Consider the following 18,110-nt stretch of genomic DNA (forward strand, 5'->3'; position numbering starts at 1 on the left):
TGAGTCATTGTATATAGGCGATATCTTTGTATGGAGACAGGCTTAGAACTGGGCTCTTATCATCCCCTGACTTTGAGGGGGTCAGGTAGAGGAAAAGGAGATAGCTGAGGACTTGCAAGAGCAGCTGATAAAGATCGAATAAAAGCCAGAAGAGCAGAGTATTGTGTAGATTGGAATAGGGACTATACCTTTCTTCCGTGGGAAGAATTCAACCTGAAACTTGTCTTTCTCAAATGAAACAGAAATTGGGGTGATCAGTTGCAACTAAGGTGCACAGTAGTATATAACAAAGAAGCACCCGCTATTGCTGTCAGGTGGTAAGAATGGTGGGGACCCAAGCCTCACAGGATTCGAGGCGAACAAGACGAGGCTGTGGTGATGAGCTGTCAGCAGAAAGGGAGATGCTATAGGTACGGGAGAGAGGCCGTGGTTCCAGGAGAGCAGTAGGTGGTAGGTGTGTAGCCGTAGAGAGGTTGGTTGGCCTTAGCAGCACTTTTTGCATGTTAGCAGATTGGAAGGTTGAGTGGGTGGAATAAATGCAGTTAGGTTAGTGGGATCAGAGGATTTATCGTTTGGTGAGGCCTATTTTCAATATAGGGAGAAAGATGGGCTTTTGTACTCCTGTAAAGAGTTATAGTCTCGGAAACTCACAGGGGGAATTTTACCCTGTCCTATAGGACCATCATGAGTGGTGTCAACTCCATGACACTATTTTCATGATCAGGAGGACACATAGCTTTATGCAAAAGGTCAACAGTTTGGCAGTTTGGACCCACCAGCTGCTCCAAGGGAGAAAGATGAGTTTTTTGCTCCCATAAAGACTCAGAAACTCCAAGGAGCAGTTCTTTTTCTTAAAGGGTCGCTGTGGGCTGGAATTGACTCAATGGCAGTGGGTTTTTTCTGTTCCTTGTGGGGCCCTCTGTGGCTTACTGTTGGGTAAACATAGGACTGCTAACCCTACAGACTTACAGCCGCTAAAATCCTTCGTTGGGTTACTGTGAGTCCCAGTGGACAGGAGAGCAGCGGCGTTCCTGATGTTCCTTCTGAGGAGCCCGTGTGGCGCAGAGGATTAAGTGCTCAGCCTCTAGCCCACGTCGGAAGGCGGAAGCCACCAGCTGCTATGCTCTCATAAAGATCACAGCCTTGGGATCTCCATGGGAACGCTCTACCCTGCGCTGCAGGGTGGTTATGTGGTGGAATCAACAGGACAACACCAAACACAGCAGTATTTTTATTATGTGTGTGTTATGATGCTGGCCTGGGCTGAAGGGGGTGGCCTTCGAGGTTTGAGGATGCAGGAGTGCCCTTCAACACAGAGACTGGCAAGTGTACAGACTGAGGAGCGTCATAGGTGTGTGGCCAAGGTGAGTACCATCAGGACTGGGCAGCATCAAGAGAAGTCATCGCTTGTCTAGGTTGGCATGACATTGGCAGCCAGTTCTGCCGAAGCGTGAGGGAGCTCATGGTTTAGTTGCTTGCTTTTCCCAAGAAACAATTCAGATCTGTGCCACCCTGCTTAGCTCCCCACCTGAATGAAAAAGTGGTTGAACATATTCTAATTTCTCCTTCCCTTCACCCTTGCTGTAACTTCTCCCAACTTCCCCGTCCTCATTTTCAGTCATTTATTGAACGGAGCAGCGGCAGACTCGGTCCCGAGGACCGGAAATGTAAACAGACGAGGTCCCTCTTCTCTTTACCACCTGTTCTCAGAGAGGGTGGCAGCCACAGCCAAGGGAAGAAATAGTTGCCCGGGAACTTCAGAGCCTGCTAAGTGCTGTGAAGCTCGTGCGTGGAGTGTGATTGAGGATGCGGGTGAGGGGAAGGGGGATCTGGAAGGTCATTCTGAAAATGATGGTGTTTGCGTTGACACTTAAAGGAAAGGACAAAGGACAAAAGGGGGGGGGCATGGGCCTTTTCTGTTTACTGGGGAGAAGAGGAGACCAGAAGAAAGAGAGAGCCTGTGGGGTGGGGTTAAAAAACCTTCTCACCATGTTTTGTTCTGAGGAATAAGATGTTAAAATGTTTAAATAGCCTTTGTGGCTGGGCGGGAGCAACCTGATGGCAGAGCACAAGCCAGGTTATCCAAGAATCTGTAGCACATGAAGTTCATGCAAAGGGAACTAGACTCTGAAACCAAGAAGCAGCTGGAAGAGGAGGAGAAGGAGTCGGCCGTGGATCTGCCCGAGCTGCAAGAGAAAGAGAGCCTCATAGTCAAGAGCTTTTTGTTCGACGAACACCTTCTCTACGGAAGGATGCCCTGCAGAACATTCAGTCCTGACGCTGAGAAGTTAATGCTTCACATGAACTCCGAGGGCAAAACCCAAGCAGGCGAAGATGAAGTAGTGGAGGTTGATGTGTCAGATGAGGAAAAGGCTGGGAGATATGAAAGCCTGGTGGGGACAATTGGGAAGAAGTTCGCCAGGAAGAGAGACCAGGCCAATGATGGAGCAGATGAAAATGGGGATGTGAACCTGCTTGAAACAATGTTCCTAAAATCCCAAGATTAAAGTGGCTGCCTGAAGAGAAGCCTTGGGGAGAGCGGCATTTTTGGGGTGTAGCTGTGCTCATTGCGCTGTCATTCTTGATAGTCTCATGTGCATTTGTGAACAGGGGCAGTTTGGAAAACGCTGTCCCCCAGACAGACGTGTGAGGGGTGGTGTACATCCTTTGGCCATAATGGAGTTTGTCAAGAAGGGGTTGTCCATCCCCGATGATCTTCACATGTACTTAAGTTACATGCTAGTTTTCTTTCTTTTTTAAATCATTTCACTTACTAGGGGCTCATACAACTCATCACAATCCATGCATACATTAATTGTTTAAAGCACATTGCCCTCATCATTCTCAAAACATTTGCAGTCCACCTAAGCCCCTGGCATCAACTCCTCATTTTCCCCCTCACTCCCCACGCCCCACTCCCTCATGAACCCTTGATAATTTATAAATTATTATTTTGTCATATCTTTCCCTGTCCAACGTCTCGCTTTACACACTCTTCTGTTGTCCATCCCCCAGGGAGGAGGTCACATGTAGATCCTTCCAATCGGTTCCCTCTTTCCAACCCACCCTTTCTCCACCCTCCCAGTATTCCTACTCATACCACTGGTCCTGAAGGGATCATCCACCCTGGATTCCCTGTGTTTCCAGTTCCTATCTGTACCAGTGTACATCCTCTGGTCTACCCAGATTTGTAAGGTAGAATTGGGATCATGATAGTGGGGGGAGGAAGTATTTAGGAACTAGAGGAGAGTTGTATGTTTCATCATTGCTACGTTGCACCCTGACTGACTTGTCTCCTCCCTGGGACCCTTCTGTAAGGGGATGTCCAGTGGCCGACAATGGACTTGGGTGTCCACTCCACACTTCCTCCCCTCATTCACTCTGGTATGAATTTTTATTCTGATGATGCCTGATACCTGATCTCTTTGACACCTCGTAATTGCACAAGCTGGTGTGCTTCTTCCATGTGGGCTTTGTTATGTTCTGAACTAGATGGTCGCTTGTTTACTTTCAAGCCATTAAGACCCCAGACACTATATCTTTTGATAGCTGGGCAGCATCAGCTTTCTTCACCACATTTACTTATTCACTCGCTTTGTCTTCAGTGGTTGTGTCGCGAAGGTTAGCATCATACAGTGCCAATTTAATAGAAGAAAGTAGTCTTGCATTGAGGGAGTACTCGAGTGGAGGGCCAGGGTCCTTCTGCTACCTTAATACTAACCTATAAATATATGCACATAGATCTCTTTCCCCATCCTCATATATAAATATATTTGCATATGGACATGCCTTTATTTAGACCTTTATAAATGCCCTTTGCCTCCTAGCTCTTTCCTCTATTTACTTTGACTTTCCTCTTATCCCACTATCATGCTCAGTCTTCATTTTGGTTTCAGTAATTCTTCTTGGTTACATTACCCTTGATCACTCCCTACCAGGCCTCCTGCACACACCTCACCACTGATTTGGGTCACTTGTTGTTCCCTTGTCCCTGGGTTTGTTAACACCTCTACCTCCCCCCTCCCCACCTCCCCCTTCCATGTCCCCTCAGAACTGTCGGTCCCGTTGTTTTCTCATCCAGATTGTTCATTCAGCCTATCTTATTTAGACAGACCTGCAGAGAAAATAACATGCACAAAAACAAGACAGAGCAAAACCAAGCAACAATATACAACAAAACAATAACAAACAAATGACAAAAAACAAAACACAAGAAAGAAAAGCTTGTAGTTAGTTCAAGGACTGTTTGTTGGCCTTTAGGGGTGTTTTCCAGTCCAGTCTGTTGAGGTACCACGCCCTGGCCCCAAAGTCCACCTTCAGCATTACCTGGGGACCTCGCCAGTCCATTCCCTTGCTGTTCTGTTTCATTCCCTAGTGTTTTGCCTCGTTGTGGTGGGATCATTTCAGGCACAGTTCCCACACTGTCTCCGGTGTTGTCCCCTGTAGGGCTATGGGTCAGTGAGGGGTGTCATGTTTCACAATGGGGCCAGCCATGTGGTCCTCTCTGTGGACTGGCTGCTCTAATTGGGAACATTGTCCTCAAGGCCTGGTGGGCCAGGATGTGCTCCACTCTCTCCTCCTCCTCCTTCATCTGCGCCTGTGTGCTCCAATCAGATATGTCCCTCTCCTGGAGCTGCAGATTCAATACCGTCCTTTGAAATAAATTCTTCTGGGGGGAGGGTCAGGTGTCCACATCAGAGTTGGGTTGGGGCCAGCCCCTTAGACCTCTCCACTGGTTCCTTACTCCATGCCAGCATGTTGGATTCACATCTTGGAGCACTGGGTTGAAGTCTGGTCCCTCTTTCCCTGTGGAGATGTAAACAATACTCTCCCCTTGGGGGGGTTAGTGCCCTGTGCCCCCACTACCCATTTCTTTATTATTATTTTTTTCCTTTCTCTGACTCCTTTTTAGCTGTCTACCATATGTATCCCTGTATTTGGCCTGGTCCCTGCCATACTACCTGGTCCTCATCCCAGGAATGTTTGTATACAGTAGCTTTTTCCCTGTGCCCCTTTTGCATTTTTTTTAAAGCTTACCTCAGCCGACTCATGTTGTACTTGTCCTTTGGTGCTTTACTTACTTCGCTTAGCATGATTTCCTCCAGTTCTTTCCATGCAGCAATGTGCTTCATACGTTCATCACTGCCTTTTAGTGATGCGTAGTACTCCATTGTATATAAGCACCACAACTTTTTAATCCACTCGTCAGTTGATGGAAATTTGATTAGTTTCCAACTCCTTGCAATTGTGAACTGTGCTGCAATGAACATTGGAGCACAGCTCTCGGCCCTTGCTTTGTTTTTGCCTCTTCTAGGTATATGCCCAGTAGGGGGATTGCTGAGTCGTATGGTAACTCGATTTCCATCTGTTTTAGGTGTCACCAGATCGATTTCTGTAGTGGCTCTACATACTTACAGGTCTCCCGACAGCCCCTCCAACACTTGTTGCTTTCTGATTCTCTGAATAGTAGGGCTATCTTTGAGGGTGTCAGATGGTACCTCATTGTTGTTTTAATTTACATTTCTCTTATGGCTAAAGACAGGGAACATTTTCTCATATGTTTGTTGGCCATTCGGATTTCTGCCCCTGTGACACTTCTGTTCAGGTCCTTTGCCTACCTCCTCAGTGGGCAATTAGTTTTTTTTTCCTTTTTGGAAGCTATCAGAGTATTGTAGATTTTAGTCATAAGGCCTTTGTCTGATGTGTCATTGCTAAAGATGTTTTCCCAGTCCGTGGACTCTCTTAGTACTCTCCTGGTGAATTCTTTCGAGTACACAGATGTTTTAAATTTAGTATGTCTCATTTGTCAGTTTGTTTCTCGTCTGTGTTTGTGTCCTTCCCTATTTCTGATAGCCTATGTATTCCCTGTACGAAAGTTTTCAAGTTGGTTCCAATTTCTTCATTGATGGCCCTTGTATTTTGGGTGTAACTTCAAGGCCTGTGATTCACCTTGAGTTTATTCTAGTGTATGGAGTGAGATAAGAGTCTTACTTCATTTTTCTGCATGTAGATATCCATTTTTTTCCAGCACCACTTGTTAAAGAGGGTATCTGCTTCCCATTTGATATTTTTGGGGCCCTTATCAAAGATCAGTTTTTCTGTATGCTGATGATTTTTTTTCTGGGTTTTCACTTCTTTCTATTCATCTGAGTATCTGTCACTGTACCAATACCATGTGGGTTTGACCACTGTGGCTGTATAGTATGTGCTACAGTCAGGGAAAGCAAGCCCTCCCACTGTGTCCTTCTTGAGGAGTTCTCTGCTAATCCTGGGCTTCTTCCCTCTCCATATGAAGTTGGTAATCAGTTTTTCCATTTCTTTGAAGAAAGACGAGGGTAATTGTATCGGGATTGCATTAAACTTACATAGTGCTGTCGGCAGAACTGACATCTTGACTATATTGAGTCCTCCTAGCTACAAGCTTGGGATGTTCTTCCATTTGTTGAGGTCGCTCTTGCTTTCTTGTAATAGTGTTCTGTAGTTTTCCCCATATAGATATTTTTTTTCTTTTAGTCAGGTATATCCTTAGATATTTCCATTTGTGCTTGGCTATTGTGAAGGGGACCACCTTTTTGATCTCTTTTTCTGTGGTCTTATCCGATGTGTGTAGCAGTCTGATGGACTTCTGTTTGTTGATCTTGTATCCTGCTGCTCTGCCAAACTCCTCTATTGCTTCCAGTACTCCCCTTACGGATTTTCCATATATAAAATCATATCATCAGCAAATAACCATAGTTTCACCTCTTCCTTCCCCAGACGAATACCTTTGATGTCTTTTCTTTGCCTTATGCTGTTAGCTAAAACCTCCAGCATGATATTGAGTGGGGACAAGGGGCTTCCTTGTCTGGTCCCCTTTTTCAGTGGTATTATGTTAGCCTTTTCTCCATTGACTACCATGTTGGCTGTTGGTTTTTCATATATAACTTGTATCATCTTGAAGAATTTTCCTTCTATTCCTATCTTCTCAAGTGTCTTAAACAGGAATTGGTGTTGGATGTTGTCGAATGCTTTTTCTGCATTTAACAATACTATCATGTGGTTCTTATAGCTTTTCATGTCAATGTGACGTATAGTACTAATACTCTTTCGTATGTTGAACCATCCCTGCATCACTGGTATGAATCCTACTTGGTCATGGTGAATTATTTGTCTTATATACTTTAATATTCTGTTGGCTAGTATTTTGTTAAGGATTTTTGCATCGATGTTCATTGGTATGCAGTTCTCGATTCTTGTGGGATCCTTGCCTGGTTTTGGTATACTAGCTTCATAGAAGGAGTTCGGGAGTTTGCCGTCTTTTTTCATGTTCTGGAACAGTTTGTGTTTCGTGTTAGTTCTTCCCTGAATGCTTGATAGCATTCTCCAGTAAACTGTCTGGTTCAGGGGATTTTTATGTTGGTAGTCCCTTGACAACCTTGTTTACTTACTCTATTGCTATGGGTCTGTTGAGATTCTTGATGTCCATCAAGGATAGTCTAGAGAGGGATTGTTTTTTCCAAGAATATGTCCATGTCTTCCACGTTGTTGAATTCATTGGAGTACAATCCTTTGTAGTACTGTGTAATTATCCTTCTGATTTCAGTAGGGTCTGTTGTAATGTCCCCTCTTTAATTCCTATTTCTTGCTATTGAAATTTGTTCCCTCCTTTCTTTGGTTAGGCTTGCCAGCGGTCTGTTATTTCTGTTTATCCTTTCAAAGAGCCAACTTTTAGCAGCATTAATTTTTCCCATAATTTTCTTATTTTCCCTCTCCTGAATCTCAGCCCTGATTTTTATTATTTCTTTTCTTTTGCTATTAATAGGATTGTCCTGCTGACATGCTCAAGCTGTTGTAAATTTTGTGCCAGCGTATCAATCATGAGTCTCTCTTCCTTTCTCAGGTGTGCATGTATTGCTATGAAACTTCCTCTGATAACAGCCTATGCTGTGTCCCATGAGTTTTGGTACGTCATGTGCTCATTTTCGTTGGTTTCTAGAAATTTACAAATTTCATTTCTGATCTGTGTGAGTACACATTACTTTTGCAGTAGAGAGTTATTCATCCTCCATTTGTTTGCTCTTGTTTTCTTCATCATCATTTTGTTGATTTCCAGCCTTATGGCACAGTGGTCAGAGAGAGACATCTGTATGATACCAGTGTGCTTAAATTTATGTAGCTTCACCTTATGCCCAGCATGTGGTCTATCTTCAAATATGTGCCATGTGGGCTTGAAAAGAATGTGAATTTATTTTGTATTTGAATGAAAAGCTTGAAAATATCTATCAAGTCAAATTGTCTAATTGTAGTGTGTATATCTCTAGCCTCCTTGTTGATTTTCTTTCCCTGTGATCTATATTTCTCAGAGAGCAGTGATTTGAAGTCATTTACTATAATTGTTGAGGCTGTGATTTCTTTTTTCATCTTTTGGAGTGTTTGGTTGACGTTTTCAGCGGGTCTCATTCGGGGAATATATGTTTACCATGCTTAGTGGTTCTTTTTCTACCATTCCCTTGTGCATTATACAGTGTCCCTCCTTATCCCTTTTTATAGTTTGTACTTTGAGGTCAATTTTATCCGAGATTAGAATTGCAACCCCCTGGTTTTTATGAATTGCTGTTTGCTTGATATGCCTTTCTCTAGCCTTTGATTCTCAGCTTATTTTTGTCTGTAACCTTGAGATGCGTCTCCTGTAGGCAGCAAATCGATGGGTTGTGTTTTCTAAGCCAGTATGTTAGTCTCAGTCTTTTAATGCCTGAGTTCAGGCTATTGATGTTCAGGGTAATTATCTCCATCTGCAGACCCTGTGATGTCATCTCATACCTTTTGTGTTGGGTGTTTTCCTACTTTCCTTTCTCATTAGTGTGCTGTGCATGCGTGTGTGTGTGTGTGTGTGTGATTCTTGACTTCTTTCCATCCTTAAGCCAATGCGATCTTGGTGTTTGTTTCTCTTTGTTGCCCTCTGGATGAGGTTGTTCTATGTGGCGGTCTCTTATTTATACTTGGTGAGTGTTGTTCTTCTGCCCATACTGGTGGGCAAGTATCTTTTGTACGGCTGGGTTTCTTCTAACGTAGTCTTTGAATTTTTCCTTGTCTGGGAAGACTTTTACTTCTCCATCTATCTTGATCAATAATTTGGCTGGGTAGAGTATTCTTGGGTTTGCATTGTTTTTCTTCAATTTTTTGAATGTTACTCCACTCTCTCCTCTTCTTCATAGTTTCTGCTGATAGTTCTGAGCATATTCTTGTTTGGGAACCTTTATATGATATTGTCTGTTTTTCCCTAGCTGCGCTCATGATTTTCTCCTTTTCCTCAATGTTGGATAGTTTAACTATTATGTGCCTTGGTGACTTCTTGGGATGCTATCTTACTGGTGTTCTTTCAGCCTCCTGAATGGTTGTCTGGTTTTCATTAATTAAGCTAGGGAAATTTTCTTCCAAGAATTCTCTTACTATTGTTGCAGATGACTTCTTTGTTGTGTCTTTCTCCGGTAAGCGAATAATTTTAATGTTGTTCTGCTTCATAGTATCAGACATAGATCTTAGGTTTTCTTCAGCTTCTCTGATGATCTTATTAGATTTTTGTTCACGTTTTTTAAAGTCTGCTTGGCTGTCCTTCCAAGTCACTGACGTGGTTCTCTGCTTCCTCCAGTCCATTCTTGAGGTCTGTGTGTCTGCTACTGGTTTTTGTTATCTCCTCCATAAGCTCCTGTATTTCTCTTTGGTGTAAGGCCTTTATCTCCTCTATCATTTCATCCTTTTTCTTTATTGTTTCCCTCATATCCTGTATGACTCCAAGCAGCATTCTGAAAATTTCTTTCTGTGGCAGCTCACGGTTTGCTTCTTCTATGCATGCCATTATATTCAGGACATTTGCCATTGACTTTTGTTTCTCCTGTTTTTTCGTTGAGGTCATTGGGGCTGATGACTGTTTGAGTTGCAATGTTTTAGAGGAGCCAGGTGCCATTTTCCAAGGAGTCGAAGAGCATTGGCTCTCTCTCAGAGACTTGTGGGAATGCTTCTTTGAACTGCCTACAGGTAATTTCACTATGGAGTTAACCTACCACTTTATCCTCCTGTGGTTTCCCTCTCAGGGGAGTGCCCCAGAAGGCTGATGGGTTGCCTGCTTTGGTGTTGTGGAGGTTGGGCAGAGGTTCCTGCAGCAGCTTGTAATGTTGATGAGTGTTGGCTGAGCTGCCTTAGGCCCCCATGCACAAGCTATGTGGAGTCTCCCCTGTTGCAGGTCAGCAGGTATTTTCCCATCCTAGGGCTAGCTGCACAGGGTGGAGCTCACTTAGCTGAGTGTGGTGCAGGTTTAATTTCCCTAGGCTTAGGGGAGTAGTCTCGAGGTCAGCAGTGGAGTGTGAGAGAACAGGAAATAGAGGAGAAAAAAATTAAAAGTAAATCTGATGATACTGTGCTGGAATATTAGAGAAGAGAGGGAAACAAAAATAACAATGTAGCTGAGCCACAATCCCTACCCATGGAACTGCAAGGGTTTAGTCCCTGCCCCCAGGCAGTGGCAAACTGGCTGTGTTGAGATTAATCCCCCATGTGAGCTTCACATGGTCTCTGCTCCGGCAGAGACAGTGGTGTGGCTAAGGTCAAGGCCTAGTCGGCCTCCATTGGGTAAGCCAAAAGCCCCAGCCCCTCAAAACCTTGTGGGTCTGTACCTACTTATCTTTATGATGCGCCTTCTGTGGTCCAGCAGTGTTGAATTTCACTCTAAGCAACTCTCCTGGGTTGAATTCTGCGGAGTCCCTTTGTTATGTGATACTCTGTCGCCATCTCAGCCCCTCTCCCAGCTACATGCTAGTTTTCATGAAGACTTTTGTGACCTTGGATTTTTTAAAAATATAGTTCTGTGAACCCTGCCCATCAATAAATATATCTCACCAATTTAAAAAAGTTTAAATCTTATCATGAAACAAGCACTCAACTCCTTTCTATATTTTCACAAATATTCATTTAAGCAATGTTTCCGTCAGATAGTGGCCTGCACCAGACTGAAACTGCTTTTCTCGGGGTTTAGGAGGCTAGCTGGCTGAATGCAGGGCACCCGCTCTAGTGAAGTCTTTGTCTTCTCCAGAGGGAAGCTCCTTGTCTCTCCTGACTACTTCTTTCTTCAACTCCTGAGCAGTCTTCATGTGGCTTATGACCTGTGGGCACCCACCCTCCTTGCCCCAAACATACACACCTTAAGAATTTTTGAGTTCCTTTTAAAGATTTCAAGAGATCAATCCAAGCTACAACCTCTAAGGATCTTTCATCAACAAAACTAAGACTGACCATTCCCAAGTGGGATTATAATCGGTTTAAGATTCACAGTACATATTTTTTGGGGGGTCATAATTCATTCCATAGCACAGACCAACCAAATGCATTGCCACCCAGTTGATTCTGACTAACAGGGACCCTACAGGACAGGGTTTCTGTGACTATAACCCTTTTAAAAAATCATTTTATTGGGGGCTCCTACGTGACTATCACTCTTTATGGGAGTAGAAAACCTTGCGTTTCTCCCACTGGTGATTTGAATTGCTAACCTTTCCATTAGCGTAACTCACTGTGCAACGTGGTCTTGCTGTAAGCCATAACAGGGAAATAAAATCATTCTGGGAACATAAAAAATGGGCTTTATATTCAGGTCAGGGCCACTCCAAAACAACCTTAGAAAATTGATGTGGAACACAAAATCAGGTTTCTTTCTATCAGTAGAGCAACCAAACATCAATAATTAAAGCAGTCTCTGTCTAGTAAAAAGTACATTCAGACCGTCTCCTTAGCTCTGGATTTTCTTCCTCATTTATCTCAGTGTTTGGTTCCAAACCAAGCTGAGAGCTTTGTTTATCTCTAATGCCACACCCAGAGTGTAAAGATGGCGCCTGACTGTGGAATGAAGGTGAGTGGGAGGGAGCCAGGTATCTGATGGTTTGTGTGCTTGTGGGGTGGAGCCTACCAAGGATTTACATTTAATCTGAAGCAGTAAGACCATTTTATGGACCTTTCAAAAAAGCAGAAGCCGGAAGAGTTCAGATTCCTAGGAGCACCCAGGAAGGTGTTCCTGAGGAGTGCCATCTACGACTCAGCTCAATTCCGACCATTCGATTGCCCCGGGTGTGCTCAACAGATGCCATTCAGAGAGTTTTGTTTGTCAACTTCCAACTAAACCCATTGAGATTTGGAAGGGGTCCCAGAGCTCATCTTCGAGGTCGTGTGCCTGCCTCCCCGTGATAATGCTTTATCTGGATGACCTGCTGCTGGAAGTTAAGAACAGCCTGGCCCCTCTCACTACACAGTCCCCTCATAACAAGGCTCTCTCCAATCCTTTTTCCCTTCAAAGTACACGTAGAACATGATAGTACTGGTGAAGCACATTGGAGAACTTAGACTAGGTTACAAGGCCTGGAGTCTACTGGGCAGTAAGTTCAGGAGGTACCAAGGACAGTGGCACTGTCTCTGGGCACTTGGAATCCAGTGGTACCTCTGCCTGGGAAGTTTTGCCGATGGATCAGGCTAACTCATTGGATTGGGGGCCCCCTCGATTTTAAGGCTGTTTGGGTCATCTTGTATACTACGGAGGCTCTTGAAAAGTGATTGAGGGGCAGTTAGACTCTGTTAGAGGAGTCCTGCCTGGATAGTGGTTACAAGTTGGGCTACTTCTTCAAGGTACCATGTTACTATCTCATTGATTCCAACTCATAGTGATTCCATAGAATAGGATAGAACTGCCTCAGAGGATGTTTCAAACTTGCAACTCTTCATAGAAGCAGACTACTATATATAGCTCTGGGGAATTTAAACTGCTGAATTTTTAACCAGTGCGCCACTAGGGTGCCTAAACTCAGGATGCATGTATGGAAATCTTCATCTTGAGAGGTGAGGCAGTCATCTCAAGGTCACAGAGCCAAAAAGTGTCCCAAGGAAGATGATATGAAAGGAATGGGATACAAAAGTGAATGTTGTGGTTTCTTAAGGTTTTGTGGCTGTTTAAAAAAAAATGAAATGAGAATTCAAATGGTTAACAGATTTCTCTAAAGAAACTTAATTTTTTGTTGTTGTTGTTAAAGTTCTTGTTTGTATCCAGAATGCTATTAGATGTATTTCTTGCTCGGGCTTCCTCAGATCTGATTGCAGTCGAGCTTTATGGGAGTAAAGAACCAGGTTTAAAACCCACTAAACTGGATTTTGAGCCCTTGGGTGGTACACTGTCGAGCACATTTTTCATAGAAGGGTTGGCAGTTTAAGACTACCCAGAAGCCAGTGAAGACTCTCTAAACACCCTGCCATCGAGTGGATGCTGGCAGAGTAGAAAGAGCCCTGTGGACTTCTGGGACTGTAAGTCTTCATGGAAGGAGAAAGCCTGGTCTTTCTCCCATGGCGAGGCTGGTGGGTTTGTACTGCTGACCTTGTGGGTCGCAGCCCCGTGTGGAACTCACTATCCACCAGGGCTCCTCCCAGGAAAGACAAGCCTGGCCATCGGCTTCAGAGAGATCACAGCCTTGAAAACGCTCTTGCCTTTGACATGAGATGGGGTCCTACGAGGCAGCCAACGGGAAGGCAGCTCTGTGCTGTATAGGCTGTAAGTCGAAACTTCCCTTTCTTCACAGTGCACCCCAATGAGGCTTGCTTTCACATGAGTGCTTGTTGATTTGTTGTTGTCAATTGTCCTTGAGTCATCCCTGTGGGGTCAGACTGCTGTGAAAAGACAAGCAGACAAGTAGCACCAGAGTTTATGTCTGTTTTCCTCCTCTGCTCACCCGCACCCCCCAACTTTTATTATTATTATTAATTTAAGAGGGACCTGTCTGGATTTGTGCCTTGGGGAAATCTGATCATTGTGAAAGCTGCTTGCTCTGAAGCTGAACGGACATTTCAATGTAGTAGGTTTGGAAAGAAGCATCTCAGACAGGTTAAACGCTACCCTATAGCAATCACACACACACACACACACACACACACAGAAACATTGTGTATATAAATACTTGTTTGTGTGTTTTGTAGAATTTGTGGAGTGCATGCCACTGAAAAGTGTTTTCTAAGTTATGTATCCAGCCAGCATGTGAAAAACCTCTTAGGCAAGCTGATTTACTTTTGCCAATGAGAGGGGCCCGAAAGTCTGCCAGCTCCTGCTTTTCCTGGGAAAATTGAGTGCTGAAAAAGTTGTATTCCCTTTTGAGTGTTGGGGCCAGAGTTGCATCAAAGAAAGAGAGAGGAATCTTACCAAGTTCTCTCCACATTTTGAACCGAAGGGTCCTATTTGATGTTTGTTTTTGTTGTTCCACTCAATAACCTCAGTAAACTGGAATTCCATTGGGGGAGGCATGGGAGAAGTACCTTCTTAAATTTCTAAGTCTTGATAGCAGAACGCTTCCTCTTCTGGCGAGTGGAAATTTCCATCTCCAGAATACATCTGCATTTTCCCCCCAGTACATCTTCCTCTTGGTTTTGATGACTGAGTTATTTTTAGTGAATGACCATATTTCTTTCTCCTCGTTCCCTATTTAAATGCTGTCTTTTTTCTTCATTAATTATTTCCCACAGTTCTTTTGTTAAGCCTTTCCTGCACTAGAATATGCCTTAATATTTAATGTTCTTCTTTTAAAAAATGGGAGGGAGAGTTGGAGGGGTACATCTGTTGTGTCTGGAAATCAGACATACCCTCAAGTCAAATATTGATATTCCAAGTGTGTTTGTGTATGTGTGTGTGTGCATTTAAACACAATTCAAATTCATTGGCAAATTGGTTCTTTTATTCTTATTCAACCTGCAAGAAGCTCTTGGCTTTGAGGCCCAGTTCCAAAATTGCAGGGCAATAACAGTGATCATAACCAAAGTCATTTATTGTGTGCATATTGCGTGACCTGTTTTATATCTCTCGAAGCAATCCTGTGAGATAAGTGGATCATCTCACTTTATTGAAGAGCAGGCAGGCCTACTAATCTTATCTACTGTGTGCACGCTAACTGCTAATACTGTCTTGTACCCCTGAGCTGACAGGGCATGTATTTGTGTATTTTTTCTTTGGTAAGATGCTTGCCTTCCCTAGAAGACACTGTGGTTCAATTCATGGTGAGTGCTCCATGCATAATCACTACCTGTCATTGGAGTCTTTACATGCTGCTGTGAGGCTGAACAGATTACACGGACATTTCCAGACTAAGACGGCGAGGAAGAAGAAAAGCTTGATTGTCTCCTTCCAGAAAGCAGCCAGTGGAAACCCTATGGATCACCACGGTCTGATCTGCAAGTGGCGATGGGAACGGCACAGGACTGGGCAGCTTCTTGCTCCACTGAGCACGGGCATGCTGTAAGTCGGGGTCTGATGCCACTCAGCCAACAACTTAAATCGAAGATGCTCTCAACTGTTTGGGACCCAGTGTTGGCCTGAGCCTGCCACAACATTTGACAATAAAGGTCTGTTTGTAGTGATTCATGCCCAGCAGGCAACCCTTTTGCCATGGGAACAATTCCAACTTCTAGCAACCCTACAGGGTAGACCAGAACAGCCCCCACAGGGCTTCAGGGCTGTATTCTTTACTGAAACAGACTGCCTAGCTTTCTCTCATGGAGTGACTGGTGGCTTTGAACTGCTGACCTTTCAGTTAACAGTGCAGTGCTTAACCTAACGAGTCACCAGGCTTCTTATTGACCCTCTGCTTACAGGACCTAATATACATTGGTAATACTTGGAGTGGGTATTAGTCTGTATCACAGACCAGCTTGTATATTCCCTGCCGTTAGGATGTGGACAGAAAGGAACAACCCTGCGTTGTCAGGTCAAAGAACACTTGAATCACATCTTGAGCTTTTCCCCTCTTGTATGACCTTGCAAGTTCCTCAACCCTTCTGTGCCTCAGTCTCTTAATTTGTGAAACGGGAATAGCAATACCTATGGGTATGGTGATGATTAAAAGGAAATGTAAATGGGAACGTGTTATAAAACTGCTTAGGACACTACACGTAACAACCGGTCAATAAAAATGGTAACTGTTAATAGTGTAATTGTCATGACCATTGAATGACTGAGTTGGGAGGAATCTTTAGAGGCAGACAGGCTCACTGAGTACTGTGGCTCGGATCCCACCGGCAGTTTTCCCTCAGCCAAGGCACAAGGCCACCTTGGTTTCCTATTTCCGTGCTTGCATAATAAAGAGGCACAAGATTTAACTTGGGGCTACAGTAAAGATTACGTGGAATGTGACATTTGTCAAGTTTGACAGTCATCCATGACCTGCTCCTTTTGGTTGACCTCCCCTCCGGACAGGGGGACTCTCCCGGAAGCTAGGAGTGACAGCTTCCTGTTGATCTTGACCTCGGTATTCCTGTATCCTGTTGATCTTGACCTCGGTATTCCTGGATGCAGTCTGTGCTGAACAAAACCGTTGTAATAATATGTGGGAAAAGGAACAGCATAGACGTTGGCTGTGCCTACATTAAAGTGTGAATCGGAAAACTCAGTGACCTGCATTGGTGGTTGCCCGTGATTCTAACCAGCATGGAGCTCACCAGCATCTTAAATGATTTCATGTTTGGCGTGATCTTTGCATCTCTTCTTATCTCTGCTTCATCCTTACAGCTTTATAGGACCCACGATCATTTCGAAACCAATGGTACCAATAGTGATTCACTGCCTGCCTTGGGTGTGAAGAAAATGTATTCCAAGTCGCGTCAGAAAGTATTCGGAATTTTCCTAGAGGAAGTTCCTTGCTTGCAAGATCTTCCCTGGGGTGTAGGCGCAAAGTCCCTTCATCAGCTACCTCATGGTCCTGCTCTTTGACAGGCACCTTTATTTCATTTCTCGGGGCAATTCCTGTGTGTCCTGCATAAACCCTCGGGGTGTTGTGAGTATCATGTCTACTGTGAGGGCCTACCTAACCTGCTCTTCACCCTCCATAGCTTTCTGATGTGAATACCAGTTATCAGGTTTTAAAATCCAAATGTCTGTTCCCAACCAGATGCCAGCTCTTATCTTCTGCCGACTAACACCTCTGTAAATACCGCATTATCATCCCTCTCTTCCTGCTCACAAGGAGGCGTCACCTAATTTAAAGAGGAACATCACCTCCTCTAGCAGTTGTGATGACCATGCCTCCTCAAGCCCCGCAAAGCAAATCCAACCCAACCCACCGAGTGCCCCTACGTTCCTTGGCTCTTGGCCGCCCTAGCAGATAGAGGGGAACGGCTCCACAGGGTTTCTGAGGCTCTGAATCTGTGCAGAAGAGACCCGTCATAACTTTCTTTCAGAGCACGCCTGTCAAAGACAGTTTGTCCAGACCCATTGCCATCGAGCTCATTGCAACTCATGACAACCTTATGGAGAGTTACCAAGGCTGTAAATCTTTTGGGGAGCAGAAAATTTCACCTTTCTCCCACAGAGTGGCTGGTGGGTTTGAACTACCAGCCTTGCAGTTAGCAGTGCACCACTTACCCGACAGCGCCTTGGTGCAATTTAAGGGGCACAGGGATAAATCTTGATGGCAAGTTATCTCCATGAAAAATTTTATTGTTGCTGAGATGGGAAATATCCTTCCTCTTTCCCCTAACCCCCCTCCCTCTTCCCCCTCTCCTCACTTCCCTGAAGGAAGAGTATTTCAGTTCCTCGTGTTAGTTGCTATGCAGTCAGTGCCTGATTCACAGCAGCCCCATGCGTGATGGAATAAGGTACTAGGAGCCCTAGTCGCATCCTGTGAATAGGGCTGCATATGAGTAGGATTTCCCATCAGCCAACCGCCCAAGCCCACTGCCTTGGAGTGCACCCCGACTCACAGCACACACCCTGATCTTTCTCCATCAGAGTGACTGGTGGATTTGAACCATCCACCTGGCTGTTATCAGTCCAACACTTACCTTGCAGCACTACCAGGGCTCCACTGCATTTCCTGTGGTGACCAGAAATGAACCATGGCCTGGTAATGAAAGATTTTTGGAGAGCTGATCATGGAAAATTTATGCAATTACAAAGGTATTTCTTCTTGGGGAGTCAAGCCTCCTTAAATGCCTTCCATCTCAAACTGGTCAACCTCTTTCTTTGAGCAGGGCTGTCTGTGCCCCCCTCTAAAGACAGCCCTGGAAGGAGAACCAGGGCCCATGGTCATGGTCTGTGCCAGACAGGAGTGAGACTCTCCTGCCTC

At 44.5% G+C, this 18,110-nt stretch overlaps 1 protein-coding gene and 1 pseudogene across 1 annotated transcript in view; both read left to right on the top strand.

Annotated features, from left to right (window-relative positions):
- Positions 1-18,110, top strand: part of C1H1orf21 (chromosome 1 C1orf21 homolog) — a 317,291-nt gene that overhangs the window by 58,079 nt on the left and 241,102 nt on the right. The window lies entirely within an intron of this gene.
- LOC142439253 (M-phase phosphoprotein 6 pseudogene) lies at positions 1,807-2,507 on the top strand (annotated as a pseudogene).

The sequence above is a fragment of the Tenrec ecaudatus genome, chromosome 1, assembly GCF_050624435.1.
Source record: "Tenrec ecaudatus isolate mTenEca1 chromosome 1, mTenEca1.hap1, whole genome shotgun sequence".
Taxonomy (NCBI): domain Eukaryota; kingdom Metazoa; phylum Chordata; class Mammalia; order Afrosoricida; family Tenrecidae; genus Tenrec; species Tenrec ecaudatus.